Below are 17579 nucleotides of genomic sequence, written 5' to 3' on the forward strand. Positions count from 1 at the left end.
TCGTCGATGTCATCCTGCTTAAAGTCTCCAAATTTAATTACGGTGCCTGTTGCCTTTTTGTCGATGGTTGTGATTCATAACTCCAGGACTGTACCTCTAAATCTCAGAGTGGCGATAATTTTAGCTTCAGCTAATATAAAAATGCACTAGTACGTTCTCAATGAAATATACAACCTGTTTTGTAGTCCGATGTTGTGGGCAGCTGTCAATCGCTGGCGGCATAGTGCATAACTGAATATTGTGTCGTGTGATGCCTACGAGCTACCTGATCACAGCAAAATGCTGTTGAAGTACAATAGCTAAATTTGCGTACATTACTATGGAATTGTTAACAAAACACGGAAATCGTAATTAGTAATTAGCTTCTCCCTCCCTCCTGCGACGTCTCTCGTGTATCACCACTGGTTGTAAAGGAGGACGGGAGAAGGAAGCATTACAAAAAGTGTATCCACATCCGATTGCAACATCGAAAACTATTCGGCATGCGACAGCTGTGAGTCGGATTAAACCATCCCTTGGATTATGTGCCTCTCTACTGTATTTGACGTGCCTTCAGGTGGGCACTGGACTCGATCGGTCATTAGACTGCACATGAGATTATTCCATGGAGCACAAAGTCAAGGTACTACTTTTGATGTACGCTAAATCATCGGACATCAGCCAGATTTTAGCGGCGATATAAGCTTCCTTCTGTGCTTTAATTTTTGCTGTGTCCTCAGTCCTTCCGATTACGTGCATTTCTTTCATTTGTTTTTTTTTTCTCTCTCTTAACACCATTGCGGGGATAATTGGGCAATATGTCAAAATATATTGTGATAGCATTTTGCAGGACAGCCTGTTGTACTTGAGCCATTAATAGCCAGTGCTGTATAAAATTACTAAGGAAAACGGACAAGATTTGTCAATATTAGATCGACCATTGTGGTTTGCTCTAAATCCGTACAGTGGGGGCTTCTGGCATCCCTGGAAGTCCTAACGGTTGAGGACAAGATACGTTTTCAACTTAAAGGCTGGAAGGCTGGTGCTGCGCAGCGAGCCACACAGTGTTTGGTTTGGTTTGGTTTGGTTTTGTGGGTTTTAACGTCCCAAAGCGACTCAGGCTATGAGAGACGCCGTAGTGGAGGACTCCGGAAATTTCGACCACCTGGGGTTCTTTAACGTGCACTGACATCGCACAGCACACGGGCGCCTTGCTTTTCGCCTCCACCGAAAAGCGGCCGCCGAGGCCGGGATTCGATCCCGCGTTCTTGGGAACAGTTCTTGGGAAAAGATGAATTCAGAAATCTGGATTTGGCCTGGTTGGTTCATAACTCAAATTGATTTCCAAAGACGGCCATGAAAACAAGAGGACTGGTCCAGTTGTTTTCATGTACTTCTATTTCGTTATGCTTTCACGTCGTCCTCAGATTCAGTGTGTACTTTCAAGCACTAAAATAAAAGCTTTTATATTTTGGTCTTAGCTCAAATAAAAAAAAAATGACACGAAGAGCTACATCGCAAACATTCTTAACAGAGCGCTCATATCCACATCCAACTGAAGCGCATGATGTATCGGACATTTCTGATTGTAAACTGATCCGGACAGTGTCGCAGTAGCGGTCACATTTTTCATGCATTCTATGCACGAGCTTCAATTTAACGCAGGCATTTGTTTAGCGTGACCCTTAAGGCGGAGTCACACTGCGGAAACAGTTGGTCAACTCTGTCTGTCAACAGCGTGTTCGCGCAGTGTTGGCGGCCCTGTCACATCGCGCCAACACGAACTATTGGGAAACATGTCGTTGTCGCCCTCCAGCAGCTGCCGCGAACTTGTTCTCCGACAGTTGGGCGACACCGTGTCACACCGCGGAAACTTGCTGCTCGTTGAGGCGCTGATGTCAGGAGCCGCCCATTTTGCTACTATTTCGCCCAAATTCATGCGCTATATACGTGCCTGTGAAAAATTCAATAGACAAAGTGGCTGTCCCAGTTACTCTGAGCTTGCTTTAATGATGAACGAGGGCACTGTTATTGTGGGACCCTCGGTTCGGCTCTCACTCTGGTCCATCTCCTCAGGTCCCGTCCTGAGAAATGATGAGCAGTTTGGAGGAATAGGCAGAGGCTTACGGCATCTCTGCCGTGATTTATCTACATACTTACAGGAGTACAGGGAAGTCACATGAGAGGCATTTGTGAAGCCTCGACCGTGAGAACGCGAACCCGACAGACCACCACCTTGGCTTGCAACACAACACGAGTGGAATTCCTCGTCCGGACGTCGAGTCGGCGTTCTGACCGCACAACCATACAGCTCGCCCACGCGAGCTTCGCTGATCCGATCACGTCATACGCCTTATCAATAATTAACCACTCGATTACAAATACACTTCTTCGTTTCACACACGCACGTTCGCACACAGTTTTCAAACATCCGCTCTCCGTGCTGACGCACCACTCACTCCTTCGCCCATTTCTTCACGTGCCCGCTCTCATTGTCGACGCACCACGCACTGCTGCTCGGTGTCCCGTGATCGCACTCTCTCGCATCAAAGCATGGACGCTGTATTTGCTGCGCACTAAGCCCATTCCAAAAAGAAAACACCACTACCAAAACAAGGTAAACACGGATGGCACGGCGCCAGCCACCGCGGCGCCGAATCGTCGGAGGGACGCTGCAGATGGGGGTTGTCAGTTTACATGTTCCCAGGCGCACACACGGGACGCTCACGTTTGGTTCAAGGTTCACACAGCCGCCGCCAAGGCGGGAATTCCCGGCGCAATAAGTCGGCCGGCGACGTTACGGCTGGCAGGCAACAGCGCATATCATCGCCACCCGCGGGAGACGCCGTTGCCGAAGCTCCGAGCCCATGCGAACGGGTGAATGCGCTGCCTGCAAGACGCCACAACGGGGGAAATGGTTTGCATGGAAGCTCTGCAAAAAAAAAAAAAAAAAAAAAAAAAAAAAAAAAAAAAAAAAACCGTATCTGCAAGTAGGAAATTCGCAGGAATGGGTCAATCAGCTCAAATATGAGTACTTTGGTTGGTCTGTTGTCGTCCGGAAATTCGCCCGGCCAGCGAACAGGCCGAACACCGTTGACGGACACTGTTTCCTGCTTGTTTTGGTTGCCAAACACTGTCACACCGAGGTAACACTGCAGCAACCTGTTTGGCTTCCCGACTGTTCGTGCGGTGTGACATGCTGTTGGGGAACAAGTTGGTTCGGAAACTTGTTGACGGCTTGTTTGGCAAACTTGTTTGGTTGAACACTGTCACACCGAGGCAACACTGCAGCAACCTGTTCGGCTTCCCTGCTGTTTCTGCGGTGTGACATGCTGTTGGGCAACAAGTTGGTTCGGAAACTTGTTGGCGGCTTGTTTGGCGAACTTGTTCGGTTGATGTCGCTGTTGTGTTTCCGCAGTGTGACTCCGCCTTTAGTGTAGAGCCAGCTTGACGTGGAGCCAAGAAACGTCGGCGCTTCTTGCAATGTGCTTATGTTGCAATAAACGCACTTGTACTAAGGGAGCAGTAACTCACCAGGCATCTTTGAATGTGGACGTCAAATTTCCGTGTCATAACTGTATAGTGATGGCTTCAATATTTTACTGCCACCATAGTATATGCGCTAGTGCGATGAGGCCATCGTAGGCATTCGCTGCATGCCTTCGCCAAGATTATTTTCTGAAAGCTGCCTAGCGGTTGTTTTCGAAAGTCCTTCCGGGATACGAGTTTCCAGTGTTCCTCCGTCGCTGCAGGAATTGCCGATGCTCGTCGTGGCGATTTTTTTTCAGCACCCTTCCTTGCAGAAGCGAAAATACTGATGACGCTGCCGCTGCTCAGGGAGAAACTAATGTTACACACCCTCCGGGTCACTAATACCCAAGTCACATGGTCATTTTGAAAGGCGATTGAGCCGATAGCCTTCCAGATTTTCAATCGCGATCGAACTTAAGGAGTTGTGCTGCTGCTACACGGCACAAATCGAAGACTATTGAAATAGTTCTGCCGTTTGGCGCCAAACTTTTGTGGTGACACTGTCGTTGTTTTCGGTTATGCTTAAAAAAATAAAATCTCTCTAAATGCAAAATAAAATATAACTGTTACCTTTTTTTTTTTAGTAAATGAAAGTGCTTATTGTTATTCAAGGAAAACTTTTCTTTTAACGCGTTGACGTTCATAAGGCTGTGCTTTTCATTGTGTTTGCTTTTCTCGGCGGTGCATGTTGCAGTGGTAGAGAGTACATAAATAATGCGCCTATTTTAAAATTTTTATGGACATTAATATGTTACTGCGTAAATTAAAGATATAAAATAATAACGCTTATTCACGTTTTTGTATCTTATACGCGCTGTGCAGGTGTGTGCGTGACACTCCTCTGGTCAACGCTAGTAATCTTGCGCGACGTTCGAAGGCCTTCGAAATCTCGATAGAGTTCTGAGCTGTTCCGTTGACTCGATAGACTATCGACTCAATGGCCATTGAAAACGTCCGTGTGGCAGCTTTCGAAGGCCTTCGAGTCAATAGACAGTCGGTTCGAGGGCCTTCTAAATGCCCGTGTGACAGCGGTATAAAACAAACCAGAGCTAATGGCCAGCTGCAGTCTTGAGCTCAGCTTCATTGTTGGTATGCTTTAACTGCTGATGAGTTATTTCAACAGAGGAATTCGGTTTTGTTCATGTTTTAGTTTTTTTAGTTCATCCTGCCTTTCTTTTCAGGCACATTTCATATGTGCATGTTGCCATGCCTCGACCCGGTTAGACATGCGCTTTACAAATACATCATGCCAGGCTGCCAGCACCAGGTTTATATATCGCTTCATAGACCGAATTTACAAGACGCTATGTCGTTACCTGTCCCACGCCGCAGAAACTTCGGCCGCGCCATCCTCGTCGTTGATTGTGAGCGAAAAATCCAGATGGAGAAATAAAATTCAGGAGGAGGTCGAAATTTCCGGATTGATGTTAAATTTCTCATGTAACTTCCTGTAACCAAATGAAAGTAATTGGGCGTAAATGAAAAGTTACTGTTTTTTTTTCTTGTCATGGGGGGGGGGGGAGGGGGGAGTAGCACCTGAGACTTGAAGGTTGTAAGGCAGACACGCTCCTAAGCCACGAAGGTTTGGTTTGGTTTGGTTTGTGTGTTTAACGTCCCAAAGCGACTCAGGCTATAAGAGAGGCCGTAGTGGAGGAGTCCGGAAATCTCGACCAGCTGTAGGTTCATTAACGTGCACTGACATCGCACAGCACACGGGCACATTGCTTTTCTCCTCCATGGAAAAGCTGCTGCCGAGGCCAGGATTCGATCCCGCGTCCTTGGGAACAGCATTCGAGCGCCGTAACCACTGCGCCACACCGGCGGGGCTAAGCCGTGAAGGCTTTTTCTCTTTATTGATTCGTAGGCAACGAAGGCTATCCAGTTCAAGCGGAATAAAAGTATAGACTTGCTGAATGCGAGATGTAAACGAGGCCCGCCAACATTATAGCGTTCTGATTTTAAGAGAAGCTGAAATAAACGCTTCCATGTTTAAAGCACCACTCCATTGGATGGCCGCGACTATAGCTTAGATGGAGACGTCGCGTTTACAGCCGCAAGTAGTGAAACGCGGCAAAACGAACGTTTTGCCTCTTGTAAGACACCGCTTCTACAAAAGTCTGTTCTTTTGAGACAACCTGGAACACAGCCCGCGGTGCTCTGAGCAGAGGCGAGTGATGATGATGATGACGGGCATATACAGATCAAGGAGGTGAAAGTTTGCGCACTGCACTCACACTATTCTTCGATAAATTATGCAATTCGTAAAACTTGAGCGTTTCGGTAATACGACTCTCAACAAGCGCCGCTTATAAGCCATTAGGTGCATGTATATCATGTCCTTATGCTAAGCACGGTGTTTCATTAGATAAAATTTTGTATCTCTCGCTTATTGTAACCATCTCTAATTTGAACCCAATTCTTATATGCAACGACGAAATATTAGGCGCTACAAAAATATCCAGCGTTTCACTAAGCAGGTGAACTATTAAAGGATGGCCCAGAAACCAACATGTTTTCTTGCCTTTACCTAAACCCAAATGGTAGCGAACGTATAAAAAATTCCTTATGAGGCACCGACAACGTTTCAATCCTTTCATATCGAAATGTATCAAGAACAATAATGAGCTTGTTAACATGAAGTGAACTGAAACAGTGCGCTCTCCTTCGTCGTCCTCGCCGAACTAGGATGAATTAATACAATTTCCGACTCGTATTTTCAGCGTATGAATATTTTGTTAGAAAAACTATTACTGGAGATGCCCCGAAGTTTGTGTCACAGTGTTTGGAACCGGATGCTGTTTATGCAACAATGCAATGCAGAGGGGAAATTGAATTAATGACGCGACGAATGCGTAGGAGCACACAGCGAGCAGACGATGCGGCCGGCTCCACTCCGGGATATACTTATTAACTCCGCCACCAGCGGCGTAGCCGTCGTTTTCAACGCCGCTAATGACTCTTTTGATTACAATGGCAGACGAATCGTCATACGAAGCGGAGCACTTTTTTAAATTCTGGTATTTCCGAAATGATCTTGAGAGGGCTATAACTATACGCGCTGAATTAACGACATCCTCATCATCGTCAGTCCACTGCAGGGCAAAAGTCCCTCCTATATGCCTCCTATATCCCTCCAATTAACGTCACACAAAAACGTTGGCAGCTACTACACTGCAACGGATCCGCTCTTTCTCAGTTGACTGCTTTGACAACTAACTTTTGTAATAGTCACTGATAACAGGTAAAGTGGATGGCACTGGTGGTCTCTGCAATTGTAGAAACGAAAAAAAAAAAAAGAACGGCGCCTCGATTTTGGGATGCATTGTCGTTAAATTACCGATGCTAATATGCTTTGAAGTTTTAATCCGTACATATAAATCTTACTATTCTCCTACTGCGTGCGTTAGTATTTATTCTTTAATATTTTGGTTTATCATATTTACATTTCCTTTTCAATTCCCTAGCATTTATTTTTTTATTTTTGCGATGTAGTTATACATCTCAAAATCTAACATCTCTGCACCCCAATTCTTGGCCGATCCCCCTGAGTGGGTATGTGCCATCACATTAGAGGAAAACAACAACAACAATTACCGATGGCAGGGCCCAGGATCGAAGCCCAGAAGGGGCTACTGCAATTTGGCCGAAGTGAAGTTCAGAAGACGCCTGGTGAGCGATGAAGGTGCACGTTAAAAACACTCAAGCAGGTGAAATTCATCTAGAGCCACCCACTAAGGAGCCTCTTTCTATTTCCTGCGGTATGGTCAGCGTGTCCACCGAGAAATGATACATATACTGTGTCTCTGCTTTCCTCATACCCAGTATATCATCATTAAATTTTGTATTGAATCACAGCAAATATTTCTAAACATTCGGTGCTTGCAGTGCTCTTGTCGTTGTGGCTGTAGGAAGAAGGAAAAGCAAATGCACGGGCCTGCCACTGACTCTATAGCTGAGCCACCTCCGCTGCCTTTTTTTTTATTTATTTATAGGAAGGGAAAGGCGCGGTAACTGTCTCACTTGTTTTTTTGTGGACACCGCAACCGCGCCGTAAGGGAAGGGAGGAAGATGGGAGTGAAAGTGAAAAGAGAGAAAGAGAAATCGTAGTGGAGGGCTACGGAGTAATTTCGACCACCTGGGGATCTTTAACGTGCGCTGACATCGCACAGCACACGACACCTCTTCGTTTCGCCTCCATCGAAATGCAGCCGCCGAGGTCGGGTTCGAACCCGGGTACTCCGGCACAGTAGTCGGGCGTCTTACCACTGCACCACCCCGGTGGGGCTCAGCCACCTCCGCTGCCTCTTGCGGACAGAAGAGGAAAGTAGAGAAGAAAGAAAAGGAAGAGGGAGAGAAATACGCGCGCCGCAACAGCCGTCGTCCACCACCTAAGCGGTGACGGGTGCAATGACGACGTACAGAAAAAATTCGGTGGCAGGCTAGCCCCCGCCACAAGCGGCGTTGACCTACCAGTCCCAGCCCCGTAGCTGTTATTGTTGTTGTGGCTGTAGGAAGAAAGAAAAGAAAATGCATGGGCCTGCTATCGGCTCTGTAGCTGAGCCACCTCCGCTGCCTTGTGAGGTCAGAAGAAAGAAAAAGAAGAGGGAGAGAACGATGTGGCCACAACAGCCGTCGTCCATCCCCTAAGCGGTGACGGGTGCAAAGACGGCCTACAACAGATAAAAATTCGGTGGCAGGCTAGCCCCCGCTGCAAGCGGCGTTGACCTACCAGTCCCAGTCCCGTAGGGCCAAGAACAGCCACCTCTTGTAGTGCTTCTACAAGCCGATGCATTACTGACCAGAATACATAAGACTCTCTTATTGGCTAATCACGCAAAACTTTGTCGGCACATGAATATGACGCAAGCAGCATTATCAACACAGAGGTTTGCACTTGAAAGAAGATCTAATTATAACGTTTTTAAATATTTTACCCCAGTTGATATCAGGGTTTAGATCAAAATTATGTACTGAAATAAAATAATACGGAGGAGGGGCCACAGTGGCTTTAAATTTCCTGTTGAGCTTCCAAGTTGAGTTTTGAGGTAAGGTTTCTGTAGCAAATTGACATAGCCATTATATTCATGGATAATTAATTTATCTGCGCTTTCAATGTACCTTTCCTGGTTTGAAAGCCTGTCAAATTTTACGGCAAATCAATGCAATTGATGCTGATGGTAATACGTGAGCAAGTGTGCTCCGATTTCTTGAGCGTGTTTCTATCTCATATGCCCTCTTTGCGTAGTCACGCAAACTAACGCTTTGCCTAACGATCAATGGCGCCCTTTCTACGCAGCTGAGCCGGCTAATGTCAGAGCGCGAGAAGCTGGCTGTGGGAAACGTGAGCAGAAGGGTCAGGCTTCCATTTTTTGGATTAATTTCGTATACTATCTAGCTACCTAAAATGAAAGATCTGCTCAAATCAAGCTCCCGCTTACAAACTTAATCTGCAAGTGAAACTGACCGCATAATCTTACGTTTGGTCTGTATGAAGCACGGATAAAGCTGGATGGCGAAGATTTACAAAACACAGCGGCAGAGCCTCTGAGTTTAACACGCGAAGATGGAATTGTGCTCTAAACTAGCGACAAACGAGGCTGATGTGTTCTTACCGCCACGGGTAATAATCCCACATGCGGCAATATGTTGGGTACTAGAGCGCAAGCTCTGCGTTGGCCACCTCGGACCCAAATTTGAGGATGATCATAATAGACTCACGGCGAGCCTGTGAGAATTATGTGGCCGGTGAGGTTTCACCGTTGGCCTATGGCCTATTTCGACCGAGAAGTGTTCCCTTGTGGCATTCACAAATAAAACAGTGTCACCTTACGCTATACGCATCAATAGAAAAGCCATTCCCTATAAGGCTACGGCTTCCTTGTAGCTTTCCTTGATAGGAATTTGTCATGGAGTCCCCACCTCAACGAAATGAGAAACAGACTTGTAGATATTGTCTAAGTTCTCTCCTTTTTCGGGGTAATGTACTGGGGAGCACCAGTGTACTGGGTACCTTAACTGTACCGGTCACTATTTTTAAGCTACATGCGGCACAGCTTCTCCATATTTAGTATCATTAAAAAAAAAAAACAAACAAACCTCAGGGCCCTTTAAAGTCTGCAAGCTTAAGCTCTTTGTATCTGCCTTGGACTACTTAAATGTGCCTCAACAGCAGCGACTGTTCTTGTCGCCCGGGAACATCCTGTTACTGCACACATTGCTGTTGACACAAGGAAAGCACATATTCGGCACCTAACAAGGGTTTCTATTTATCATCTACTAACTCTTCCACTAATTAGGCCAAGCACTGTATTGCCAAATTTATAGAGGCTCATCGCACTTTTATCCCTTCGCAGTTCAGCCCTGCCGCAAGACCCTGCTTCCCCATATGAAGTGTACATGAACCTCGGATACAAATTTATATTCCTGAAATTATGAAGAAAGCCGGAACATCATCGCATGCTCCTAAACAAATGACGTTGGATTATCTGAATTCTAAACATCAGCATCGTATACATGTCTACACAGATGGCTCAGTTAATCCAACCATTTCCGCGGAGCCTGGGGTAATAACGGCCAAGTCATTTTTATAAAGGTCAAGACGTCATATCTTACTTCTACTGGTGCTGAACTAGCTGCTAAATAGCACGAAAACGTTGGGGATGTGACAGAGCATGGTTGTTACATATTTACCGTTCTCTAGCATGCTCTAAGACTAAGGCTATGAGTCAACAGTATATGGCTCAGCCAGACCATCCTAGATAAAGCGACTAGATCCAGTACATAATCTGCAGTTATCTTCCGGTGCTTGTAGAACATACCCAATAGCCATTGCTTATGTAGAAACAAGTGAACCTTCCTTAGAAGATCGAAGAACGACATTAACTTCCACATACGTCCTCAAAATCCGCTCTCAGCCTATACAGCTTTTTCACTCTATACTCGCAAAATGCACATCCAGCATTCTCTTCGGCAACAAGCCCTGTGCAGTAAAACCACTCACCCTGCGTTTCGAGGTGGACATAATGAGTGAAATACCAACAATTGCTCCAAGGTCTGAAACATTACCACCATGGTACGCCTTCCCTGATGTTCGTGACCTCACATTAACAAATTTTCAGAAAACATGAACTCATAATACAAGAATGCTTGGCACTGAATAAAAAATATAGGAATGACTTATACAGATGGCTCAAAAACTAAAGATTATGCCGCAAGTGCGATAGTACAGGATGAAGCGGAGAAATCAGCCCCAATCCCTCAGTGCGCATCAGTTTTTACCGCAAAATACTATGGAATGTGTGCCGCTGTGGAGCAAATAAAGAATGAAAACATAAAAATAGCTCTGTTTACACAGAATCTTTAAGTGCACTCTGGAATTAACTTTAGAAATGCTGTTGAGCCACTGATAGGAAACATAATACATAACATAGCAATAGTCACTGCACAAAAACATTCAATAAAGTTCAGCTGCGTCCCCAGCCTTGATGAGATTAGGGGTAATGAGAGAGCACACGTGTGTGCTCCACAAGCCGGAATAATGAAAATAAAACAGATGAACATGTTACACCGGGATTGCACCAAAGTAGTGCGCAGCAGACTAAGAGCCAAGTGGCAGGCTACTTGGGAAAATGAAACAAACGACAACCTGCATACCATAAAACACATATTAAGGGAATGGAATTCATGTCAACATCAGGAATGATTCATTGAAGTAGCCTATCTTGTGTCGTCTACGTCTAGGGCACACACATCTTACACGCACAATTTTTACTGAGAAAGAAAGATAAACAGGTATGTGAATTCCGTTGTGATCAGCTCGGTGTAAAGCACGTTTTAATCACATACATAAAACTCGAAGACTTGAGGAAAAATATTTTACTTTCTTTCACAGTCAACTCATCCCAACACGCACTTTTTGTTTTTCACAACTTTTAACGTTTCTCAAGAGATCAAAATTTTTATGGCAGCTATAGTGATCTATAGGCATCTAACCTTGTGTTTGGGGCATGATAGCCGTAGTTGCTGATGCGCCATAAAACACCATATAACTAACTATGCTACGCCGCGAGTCACATGAGCGACTCGTTGGAGATATCCGCCAGCTGTACCACGGCGCTATATAGAAAGGTCACGAAATTATTTTTCAGTAGCTGCCGGGACAATGTGGTGTAAATAGAAACCACCAGGTGGACGAGGCTGCCGGATCTGCCCACAACGACAGAGTTCCAGTAAAAATCTCCATATTGAGGGTTGACGCAGCATGTGGAGATCCCACTTTCAGCTGGAGATCACAATTTCAGCCTGGAACACGGGGTAGTTTTGCAACCGCCGTCTCGGGGCGCAGGACCCTGGACTTCGCCTTCGCCTTCTCAGTAAAATAGCGCGTCAAGAAACAACATTGCTGTGCCGTTTATAGCTCGATGTTGCTTTCAAAATCATGATTTCCGGTTTGGAGCTGCCGACAGCCCTGCCTGTGAAAATCATGGCTGTGAAGAGAAGTTGAACATTTCATGCGTGAATGCCCGGCATTTCTGAGTGAAAGATGTAAGTGGCGTTGTGCACTGGGCCTCCTCCATCCTCGCCCTTTAACGGCGGATAAGATCCTTGGTCCATGGCAACAACAATCGACTGCCTTGTTGAGGCATATAAGGCACTGTTTTGTTACCTGACAGCCACCGGCTTGAGTGACGAATTGTGACTGCACTCCACGTCCATCTTCTTTAAACCCCTCATTCCTTTTCCCCAGTGCAGGGTTGCTAACCGGAAGCCTTTCTGGTTAACATCCCTGTCTTCACTTCACCTCCCTATCTATCTATATTCTAGGTCAGGCACTGAGGAATCGGAGCCCTCTCCAAAACGCATTGTTTGGATTCCGGGCCACCAAGTTCTTCTAGGCAGCGAAGCCGTCGACGCGGCTGCCCGAGCGTTTACTTACCAGGCTTCTCACACAGATTCCTCCAACTCCGAGCCAAGACAACCACTAATGCGGTTTTGCGAAATTCTGATTCACTATTTCGAATGTCAGTTTTTCCGAGCTCCAGGGGCTCGCACCCTGAGGCTCCAAAACACCAAAACCTTGTTGTGTCCTGCAATAACAAAACATTGTGATCTCAAGATAAAAGGGTGATAGGTGCATTAAGATGCATATGTATCTGTCTTTTTTTTTTTTTTGAAAAGGAGGGGGTGCATAAAGTTAGAGGCAGCAAATCTGAAGCGAGCAAGTGACCTCTAATGTACTGGGGGGTATCCAAATGTTTTAATTATCACCATGAAATAAGAAGCGCACAATAGTCACTCGCAGCGATCAAAGTTAGTTCTCCTCGTAGTCTCCCTGCAGAGTGACACATTTCTGGCAGCATTTCTTCACTTGTTTCAAGCCCTCTATATAGTAGTCCTTTGCTTTGCTCAAAAACCACTGCTCCACTTCGAAAATGATAATATTTCTGTCGTCGAATTGCCGAACACGAAGTGGTTTCTTCATCTCGTAAAAGAGGAAGAAGTCAGTTGCCGCAAGATGAAGAGATTAAGATGGCTGCAGCAAAAGTTTATAGCCTGTCTGGCGGGAGGCGACGAAGGACCACTGGGCCATATGGATGGGTGCATTGTCGGGCAGGAGACGGACGCCTTTGCTGGTCATGCCACGATGTTTTTGCTTCAAAGCCAGCACGTGCATTTTCTGCTGAAGGTTGCAGTGGTGATCATTTTCGATGGTATCGCCCTTCAGAAGGTAATCGGTTAAGATTATCCCGCGGCTATCCTAGAAAACGGACAGCATCACCTTCCGGCATATTTCTAGACCTTCGCCTTCGCCTACTCGGGAGGAGAGGAGGATGGATGTCTCCACTACTTGATAATTTCTTTGGTATCCGGATCGCAGAGGTACAACCGCCACTGGTTCATAGTGACGAGGTGGGCAAAAATCGTATTAATCCACTCCAACAGAGTGAAATTCTTCTGGGAAAGGTCGTGGCGAGTTTTCTTTTGAAGAAGTGTCAACAATCCTCCAAGCACTATCATAACTTAGTATGGCCTCCGCCATCACTCTATCCATTGTCGTTCGTCTATCGTCGAGGATAATGGTCTCCACTTTCTCCACCATGGCAAGATCATCCTTAATTGAGGGACTACCCGCCCGTGGCTCGTCTGTTAGGGGCATGTGACAAACTTGAATGTGCTTCTTCCATCTCACAACCATGTCATATGAGGAGCTTTCATCCCCATAGACAGCTTTCATTTCATCGCGGATCTGGCGTGCGTTGTTGCCTTCAAACGGAGGGGCTTTATAACACTTCCCACTTCAATTTTTGTTCATCATGCAGGTTGACGTCTTCTACAGTTTATGGAAAGAAACCTACTTTAGTCAAATTTTTGATATTTTCGCAAGTATGCATGGGAATGACACTGATTATGTACAGTCTCTGTCAAAAATATACAGCCCAGGGGTTTTGCTTCTAAGCCCCGTAACGCGGCTCAGTACGTATCTGCACTGTCCGAAATTTAGTAGACGATAAATCTAGTCCCCATTCTTCTCTATGCTTACTTACATATTCCAGTATTGCTTCCAGGGGCTTAGTTAGAATGCTTAGAAGCGAACCTCTTGGGCCTTATATTTTTGACAAAGGGTGCACATAAAGATTCATGTAAAATCTTAATGAATTCTTTATTATAACTAAGACGTTTGGATACCCCCTCGTATTTCATATAAAACTATTCAAAATGTTTTCTTTGACGCTGTACTTAAAATATTTCGAAGAGCTGAGCATAGGCCTCTTCGTTAATTTTGTCTCACTTGTCTTCAAGTCTGGGCCAAGAGGAAATGAGCCTACGAGAAGGTGTAGCACTAAGAAATTTAGTGGAAAACGAAAGAAAGTAGCGAGAAGCAGTTGCGGACTCGAAACTATTATAGAATGCTTAAAGAAATTCTCACTTGCGACGAATTCGCAGCAGCTTTGATGGCCGCCCTCTTTGACGATGCCGCCTCTTGAATTCTGGAAATGCAGTTCTCGCAACCGGATCAGGAAAGTCTTACCATCGCTAATTGAGTAACGCATTGTGCTGACTTCCGTAGGACACAAATACTCGCTTCAACCTTGAAGACTGAGTATCCTTGAGTGGCTCGTGTGCTTCAGACCACGCCGGATTTTTTTTTCTACCCCATCGGACTCGAGCTGTCTGGGAGTCGTAACTTTTTCTTTCCCAGATCATTCTGCATGCAGCAGACAAGGTTAAAACTTTGCCACTCAAAAATACCCAGGTAGAAGACGGAATTCGGAGTGGCGGACTGCGCTAAACGAATTGAAATGAGTTGCAGTACTTGGCTCCCAATAGATGCAAGAGCGTGACTTTCGAAGTTTTGGAGCGCATCCTGAATATGTAAGCCACATGTAGGCGGCTGTTCTACGCTGCAGCTGCCGTCCAACAGCTGGAGTGGAAAACAAATAAATACAAATCACGCGGAGAGAACGCATCTCGCGTACTCTTACTGTTCAGTTCTGCTTTTATTTTTTCCCAACCCCGCCTTCCAGAGTTCGTGTTCTCTTGCGTCCTAACGGGCCTGGACACGTTTTCAACTATGGTCCAAGAACCACTTCACAAGACACAACTTTCTGTAAACTCTAATGCCAACCCCAATTTCTTCTCCTCCAATATAGAGTATAGTGCTTGATAAACATAGCCAAACACGCGCTTGGAAGATGGCAGGACTCAGAAGACGTGCGTGTGCAGTTGCAATGTCAGTGTTATCTACCTCTTCATGCTTTCCCTCCCTTTTTAAGCCTCCCATCACGGCACGCGGTTGACGTGTCCTCCGACTAGCCGGAACATGGCTGGGCCCTTTTTTTTTTCACGAAATGCTTTTTTTTATCCAAGCCGCTTTGATCAAAGCGAAATGCTGGTAAATAACAGTGCTTTGCTGTATCATTTGATTTCTTTTTCTCTTCAAGGCGCATCCTTTGCGGTCTAAAGGAGACCGCTGTCCACACGTTTTGTATACGAGGTAAAAAAAGATAGACAGATTGGTACGAACGTTGTTGCGTCTTTAACTTTCCAGATTGATTTCGAACGTTCCGCTAAAGAATACTAATTTTGTAATTTTCAGTTAGAGTCTTTCATTGAACAGTAAAACCTGACCTAACTACTGTTCTACATTCATCTAAGTAGATCAGCCTATACGCGAGGAGGCTTAGCATCATAACTGCACAGACTATTGATTTGTCCCTTGAAGGCGAAAGTATAAATGTCTCTTCGTGAGTTTATATGTCGTCGGTTAGAATCCCTGTCGCGAGGTAGCCTCGAACTTGACTTCTCGTTTTTACATTTCTGGTTGCTGTATCCAACGATATATCATGTGACGTTACCCGAAACGCTATAGACGAATGGTCGCATAACAATTTTGTTATGAAAGACAGGAGCGATTGCTCCGGAAAGGCGGTGGTCCCGGGTTCGATCCCCGAATCAGGACGAAGTTTTCTTTAACTACGAAGCTTCTGAGAAACCTGTACAGCTTTCCTTTGTAGCCGTATGACTCCGCTTGAGTGGATGTCAATGAGTAATTACTCCCTTATTAAAGACAGGAAATCTGTCGTCACGTGGAAGTCCATTATAGTTATGCCATACCAGCAAATGGCTAGCCGGAAGGTATGGGAGGAGGTAGCTCCTTCGTGGTTCTTCGGGGTTGAGAATGCAGGGGCGTTAGCCAGTTGTTGCGAGGGCACCTCACCACAAGGGTTTCTGCCATGCATGTCATCGTCGCACTCGCCGATTTAGCGGCTAGACGGCGATTCTTGGAACGGCGTCTTATTGGGATAGTCAGTCGGTGCCAACAACCGGCTTCCGAAAGAATTCCGTTCTATAACTGGGCGCCACTATCTGGAAATGAAAATAGTTCATACATAATTCACTGTGCATAACTTGTAATACAGTATAGCGATACTTTAGAGCAGAGACATTAGTCTGCCAACCAAGATTCGTATAACTCGTGCTATGGTCTTTCCAGTTGTGATGTATGGATGCGAGAGTTGGACTGTGAGAAAGGCTGACCGCCGAAGAATTGACGCGTTTGAATTGTGGTGCTGGCGAAGACTCTTGAGAGTTCCTTGGACTGCCAGAAGATCAAATCAGTCGATATTGTCGACCATAAACCCTGACTGCTCATTGGAGGGTCAAATTCTAAAGTTAAAGCTCAGCTACTTTGGTCATCTGATGAGAAGAGAGGAGTCGCTGGAGAAAGATTTGATGTTGGGAAAGGTTGAGGGTCGCCGGAGAAGGGGTAGGCAGCGAACGCGATGGTTAGATGGCATCCTCGAGGCACTGCAGATGAAGTTATGTGATGTTAGGAAGATAGTGAGAGACCGGAAAGCGTGGCGTGACATGGTCCATAGGGTCACGAAGAGTCGGACACGACTGAAAGCCTGAACTGAACTGATAGCGATACTTTGATAAGAAGTAACCTGAATATTGGAAGTGAAATATAAAAAAATGCGATGTCTTACCAGGTGCTCAATTTCCCAGCTAAGCTCTCTTAAATTGTCGGGATGGAAGGGAGCTAAAACAAAAACAAAAAAACCTGTTATTTCATTTCGCAGCAGAAGACACCAACTAGTTCGTGCTCAGAAACCCTTTCATTACTTGGGCGACACCATTTCTTTCTAAAATACTTCGTTCAAATTTATTGTTTGCTGTGTCCTTAATTAAAAAAGAACGATAAAAAAGGGGGCCACATTGTGTCTCACATTCTTTACTCGAGGGAGATGGCCCAAGCTGTTTATCTATGCAGCATGCATAAGACACTTTGTCAATCGTGAACCAATAATTAAGAATTACTTCAGTGGGGTGTATATGTATTAGCGTGGTTTATTTTTGTTTTATTCAAATAACTCACTGGTTCCTTTCACTAGGAGTATCGCGTGAGTGGGAAAAATAAATTAAATATCAAATGTAGGAGCCAACATAACCAATAAGGAAGAAAAAAGCTTTACGCAATAGTTAGCTGCAATTATTGAGCACAAAACACTAAAATTGCAAAAGAAAAAGTTATGCAATGTTTACATAAGGCTATATAGAAATGGTTC

This window comes from Amblyomma maculatum, chromosome 9, assembly GCF_055883805.1.
Source record: "Amblyomma maculatum isolate TAMU_Amacu chromosome 9, ASM5588380v1, whole genome shotgun sequence".
NCBI lineage: Eukaryota > Metazoa > Arthropoda > Arachnida > Ixodida > Ixodidae > Amblyomma > Amblyomma maculatum.